We start from the raw sequence: 6,733 nt of genomic DNA, 5'->3' as shown, positions 1-6,733 counted from the left end.
GTCCCGTGCGCGAGCGCTTCCCCCTCAGCCGCTCCTTCAGAGGGCGTCGCGCCTGCCTCCTCACAGCGAAGGCCTGGGGGTACCGGTGTTCCCGCCGTCTTCTCAGGTCTTTATCAGCCGTCCCGGGAGAGGAGAGGGAGGCCGTGAGTGGGGGAGCAAATGCCTTTCGTTCGACTGTCTCCAGTGCAGCTCCCAGCCCCGCAGGCAGGGCCACCCTGGTGAAGTGGCCGTCGTCTGCCTTTGTGCCGGTTACCGCTGCGAGGTGTTGCTGTGGGGCAGGGAGCTGCTGCTGTGTGCCGAGTGCCTCTTGCTCCCTAGGCAGCCCCAGCCCTGGAAGGAAGCACTTTGCATCCAAGAAAAGTAAGTGCGGCTAGGGATGAGACGTGTCTTTTTGGGGGAACTGGTGGTCTTATCTTCTCCAAGAGGCCTGCCCATTACTTGTTCTTCTCTCATAAGTATTGCTTTAGAGTTGGAAAAAAATGGGTCAAATCACCATCATTTTCACAGCTCAACTCTTGCTAGAAGTCCCAGAAGAAGCAAATGAGCATGTCAAGTCTTTTTCCTCAATTTATAGAGGTAACATGTTTGCTAGGGTAACACATGAACGACTTTAAATTCCATAAAAATTCGATGGATGAGTTTTGTCCATTCGATTCAGGAAAAACTTAACACAGGACGTTTCCTTGTGTGCCTTTCTTTCAAACAAAGGATGCACGTTCCCAGAGCCTCTGGGTATAGTAGCAGTATTAGCAAATTATGTATGCCAACAGTTTGTACTTAATTTTTTCTTGCTGCTGTGTTTGATTTTTATTTTTCCCAGAAAAGACTGCTTTTTAAGTAGTATTTTAAAATAGGAAAAAAAATTGTCCTTTTTTTTTTAATCCATGTGTTTCTCTCAATGGCTTTCTGTTGCTTTGCAGCCCAGACTGTGGATATTCCTTTCATATGTTGTTTTAGTAGAGATCAGGTGTTGGAACTTGTAGGTAACCTTTCATGAAAGTAAATTCACTAAGGTCCTTTAGGTATAAAATAGCTGAAACAACGGTAGCCATATGCTGAATTACAGGTACTTGTCATAACAGATGCACAGTTATTGGTCAGAAGTATTTTGTTGTAGACAGGATGCAGATGCAGATAACTGGCAAAGTTTTGGTGGAGATGTGTCATCCAGTAAACAGTGACCGCTAAATACAGGAGTGCTGCTGAACAGCCACCGAGAAAAAACACTTGCTGCATGACCCTAAGTTTTCCCAAGACAGCAGAGCAAATTAGCTTCCTACAGTTGAAAGAGGGAGTTTCTGCTCCTGTCTCTTCCCCTCTCTCCATGTGGCCTGCTATGAATTCCCTTCTTCTGTTATCTCTGGTTTTCATCACTGTTGGGTCAACTGTGATTTAAATCACTAAAATAACAGAAACTTGATTTCTAGAATGGTGGAAGAACTCTTCCAATTTAGTAAGTTGAATCAGCTTGTGGAAAGGGTTTGACGAGTGGCAGAGCCAGAACAAAGGGTGGGGAACAGAACTGACCAGAGAGTAAGTAGAGAAGGAAGAGCAGAAGGAAGGAGGAGTTTGAATTTAGAAAGCAGTGGGATGGGAATGCCCTTTCAGTGACAGTGAACAGTTAGGTTGGCTCAGCTGCAGGTCAAGTTGCAGTTCTAAGAGAAAGGAAGAAAAACAAACAAAACTCCCCAATAGATTCTATAATACATTTCCTAACTGAAACAACTTCCAGGAGTCCAAACTTTCACTACCTACCTCAATCAAAAGGGGTAACATTGGTTTTAACATAATTTGACAAATAGATTGCTATTTATCCGGGTGTGTGGTCTTGAGATTTTTGTGAAGCTTTACTAAAAAGTGGAAAATCTCTAAAATTCAGTGAATTAGCTTTTAACACCTCACTCACAAAGGCATTGAAAATAATGAGTTTTAAGCTACTTCATGTTGCTCCTTATTTTAAATGATGTTCCATATCATATTGTTTGCATGTGAACTATATTAAATTATGTAAATGATATTGCCCTATGACTTTTTTGAAACCTGAATGTATATGACAGCAAGCAATATTTAAATATGTGAAAGTAGTAAAAAATAAAGGCTACATGGAAGAATGATAATAAGAGCATATTGCTTTGTGCTGACTAGAGAACATATTGATGTTGAGAAAAGACGGTACAGTTTTCCTGCTCTTCTGCTTTTATAGAGGCTAATGGTGTTAGCTGGAAAAAAAAATATCTGGTGATTGTAAATCTACGAAAGATTATTCACAGTGAAAGAGAGACCACCTCTTTTCTTTCTTCTCTCCTCCTTCCCCTGACATCCATTCACTCTGGAGTCTTTTTAAGGTGGCTTTTACTGTCTCATCCTCTTGTAATGGAGGATTTTGCTGTGTGCCTTTGAAAGAGGTGTGTACAATCAAAATTCTCTGAGGATTCACTTACCAGATTGTCACACCTGACAGTTCTTATGATGGTTGTGTAGTATATTTGCTACCTTTACCAGAAGCAGTCCCTCCCTCCTGTTCTGCCTCCTCTCCATTTTATTTCTCTCTCGAGAGCTGCAGAGAAGGTGAAAATGGAAATGCTTGGTCATCATACTCTCAGGTTAGGTTAAAAAAAAAATCAAGATGGAAAAAAAATGTTGAGAGAATCAAGTCTTCATCAGCTGTGCAGTATGCTGATACAGTATCTCAATTAAATTATTCATAGAGTTAGCTGTGCAGCATGACAGGAAGAAGAAATTTAGGAAAAGCCTGTAATGAAGATGAAGCAACCATAGAAAAGGGGAAAAAAAATCAGTAAGACATTATTTCCTTTCCTGCCCTGTAAAATAAGTTTCTGTCTGGCAAAATGATCTCATGAATGTATGGGAACAACCATTCCATGCAGCCTTTTCCGAAAGGTAACTGTGAACAGGAACTGATGTTAATGATGCCCAGCAAAAGTAAAAGCCTCATTTTCTCCTACCTCACCCAACTTGTCGCTATTTATCCAGGCACATTTTATATATATATATATATATATATATAAAAGGTCTTTGCCAACTATCAAATTGTAAGTTTTAAAGTTACAAGTCTAAAGTATGTTTTCTTACTTAAAACTACCATTCTGATTTAATAGTATCTTATACCCAGTCACTGTTACACTTGCAGAGGTAGGTATGACTATGCAAGGCATATGAAGATAATGAAGAATCAGGTCCATCAACTATGATGAGAAATAACATTGTTTCAGCTATTGATTGTTAGCAACAGTATTAACTTGAAAAAGCATTGCCAATGGCTTAACTATATGCATACGTAAGGACAAATTACAACAACATTGGCAAAATAACGTCATTTCCTAATACAGGCACGATCTACATCCCTCTGTGAGCTGCCCTGGAGTGATGCCAAAGTGCAGACCCTGAGAGGGAGTCAGTTGTGTAGCTGTGAGCTAGCTATGCTGTGCTGACCAGCGCACAGCTGGTTAGCGATTGCAGGAATGGAGTCTGGGTTTCTCTCATATGCTGTGCCTTTTTGGTTTCTGATGCGCCTTGAGTATTCTGTACCCCTCTGTTCTTAACAGAGGGCTCCTTGTTGGCTGTGGCTTTTCACGTAAAAACTTCTGTCTGAGTTAGCATTGTATGAAATCCAAAAGGTAATGGGCAAGCTTCTCTGTCTGCATGTATTGTCAGTGGCCAAATACTATAAAATTGGTTGCGAATTTAGAAGGCATTTTTTTCATAAGCTTATGGAAATGAATTGTTATAGTTCAACTACATTTAAAAGGTCCGTTTTGGGTTGTTAGAGAAATTTTGCCTTTAAGGCAAAACTGCTTCTTAGCAATGTTGACCTTGTTGTTGAAACCAAAATCATAAAGGTCACGGTGCTCAATATACACAGTAGTAGTTCACTGTGCAGAAAGCATCTCTGTGAAAAGGCAGCAATGAAGAAGCGGAATACATAGAATTTCCAACAAGCTGTTTTGTTGCCTTTGGCTGTAGTTTATTAAGAAATACAAAACTAAACCTTAAAAAGAGAAAGACAAGTGTGGTTTGCCATTATTTGTTGATCTGAATTTGTGTGCAATTAGTAGTCAGAAAGCATTCGTGAAGATGGTAATGATTTTTGAAAGTGCCTTTTTTGCAGTATTAACAGCTAGTCATCTGAAACTTAATCTTGAAAGTGAATTACTGATTATTTTCTTGTTTACAATGCTCAAGTTATTCTGTCAGGAAATGAAAAAATATTGTATGTCTTAGCTGAATAGTTGACAGTAGAACAAATTACAAATGGATAATATCAACACAGAATTAATATTTCAATCTGTATGCTGAAATTTGTTAATATAAACTGTATGGATAATACTTGGGAATAACAAACACGTCTCAGGAGACTTAATGGGATGAATCCATAAGAAATATTAGACTATGACCAGTTTTGTGTATCACATTTCTGTTTTTCATTTGACCAAGTATAAGTCTTGTTATTCATCCAATAATGTTTTTTGCTGGTTGGTAATATAAGCTCTGCAGACCATGCAGCAATGTACCACTTACCTGTAAATTTATTTTCTACATACTGCACAGTAATCTTTTAAGAATGTGCAGGGCTAACTACTTTTATGAAGCAGAATATTATGGCCTGCTGCAAAGGAGACAAAGACTGTTTTATTTCACAGAGACAATGTTTTATTTCTTTAATCTAAATTTGTTACCATTTTGCAGCAGAGCACCTCAAACATACGTTTAAGTACACCCTTAAAATTGCATGGAATCAGTGGGATTTAAAATGTGCTTTACATGTCTGGCTGATGATTAAAAATATGTGCTTTCTATGCATTTATAGAAGATATCTATGCAGGATCTGATCAGCCAAGAGCTGCATGCCCTTACTTTCCATTGGAAGACCAGGTATATTACCTTTCATGGCACATTCAGCTCTTTCAGGGCCACACGATGTAAGTAATATTGTTCCTTTGGTCTGAGCAGGATCATTTCTTCAAAGAGAGAAATATCTTAGTTAATTTTTTTTTTAATGCAATACTGTTTATTCAGAAAAAAATATATACAAATGAATAATTTCTGCAATTATTGTAGAGACAGTCAGCAGCAGGCACTTCCTTGTGCATTATTTACAATTCTGCTCCTTTAGTCAGTTCTTTACCTCAGGGAGCTGAGTGAGTGCTTCTCAAGTAGCTGGTTTGCTTTATACTGTTTTTTTGGTAGCCAGATGGCATGGCTACTTGAATAGGTTGCCATAAAACAAGGAAGGATGTGTGTTCGTGGTAGCTACTTCATGCACGTTGTCTCAAGGTATCTGTGAAGAAATTTGTATTTGCTCTGTCTTTAGTAGGTATAAGGTAAGGTATCTTCCATTTACTACAAAACAAGAGTGTTCCTAGAGACAATTACTGCAGAGTAGCTAAAAAAGTGTAAACCTGTACTTGGGCTACCTTGCAATAATTTATGTAAACATGCTCTTCTAAGCAGGGGTTGCCAAACTGTCACCTAACTGCTCTGGTGTGTGGTCTGCAGGACTCTCATCTGCAGGACAACAACAAATTGGTTGTTTCCTTCTCACCCAGTCCTTGAGTGTCATTTCCAAAACTATTTATAAAAACCTTAAAAGGAGTTAATGTTTCAAAATTCGGAGTCCTCTTTTGAAGACACTGAGCATTTTTAGCTGCCACCTAAGTAAGGTAAGCATTCTAGAGTGCTTTGCTTGGAAAGAAATATTCTAGTTATGTGAGTATTGTATTAAATATATTGGGTTTAGGTTTTCATCATCTCAGTGGCTTAATGATCTTGAGACCTACTCCTATTTTATCCTGCCTCTGCACAGGAGAGATTACTTGTTTTGTTACTTGCCAAAAGACACCTCTATTTTCAGTTTGCTATCTGTTAAAAAGCAAAAACTTTGGAATATGTTCTATTTATTTACACAAACCGATGTGATTCCTTCCATTTTTCCCTTTAAAAGTCTAGTCATTAAAGGTCTACAGTGTTCAGAAATATATATATATATATATACACTTCCTTAAACTACTGGGTTAGGAATTGCTGTTTTAATTAAATGGTATGTTGTTTTACATGTTGGAGGAAGATATTCTTTTCCATATTTCTCTTTCTGTGAATTGTGAATAATATCTCTGGTAAGGATGATGTCCGTTTCAATAAAACTGCCCGTTAAAATCATCCTCATCCTCAGAACTGCGTAAATGGATGATGTTGGTTAGTATAATCAAGTTATGAATGTAAGACTAACCTGTACTCTACTCTACATAGAAAAATGTAGCCCAAATAGAAAATAAACAAAAATTGGCAATATGGAGAATTGCCTTAGAATAGCCTCACAGTGTCTTAGGATTTTTTTTTTTAAAAAAAAAGGTTATTAATGTGATGAGAAGGGAACTACTGGCAGTAAGAGTTCTCACTTGAAAGCAAACCTTAAAGAAATAATATATTCAGTAAACAGAATTATAAAGATTCTTTAGAGTGGAAGGAGGCCTGTTGTTTTAAGTTTTTGGGGGGTTTTTTGGCTTTTAAGTCCTGAAGAAATCTATCCTTTTGTTGCATTAAGAGATGTTATGTGCAATAACAGTTAGCAGAACTGCACCCAGAGTACCAAGAAGATGTATTGTCCAGACACATTTTTAACATATAAGGCAACATTTAAAAAGTAAGGGGGCGGGGGGGGGGAAATCAAGTAATGAGTGGAGAAAATCAGATCTCAGCACCAGGTATTTGCAGC

Source organism: Calonectris borealis, chromosome 2 (genome assembly GCF_964195595.1).
Source record: "Calonectris borealis chromosome 2, bCalBor7.hap1.2, whole genome shotgun sequence".
Lineage (NCBI taxonomy): Eukaryota > Metazoa > Chordata > Aves > Procellariiformes > Procellariidae > Calonectris > Calonectris borealis.
The sequence above is the reverse complement of the archived record's forward strand: the minus strand, read 5'-3'. Positions refer to the sequence as shown.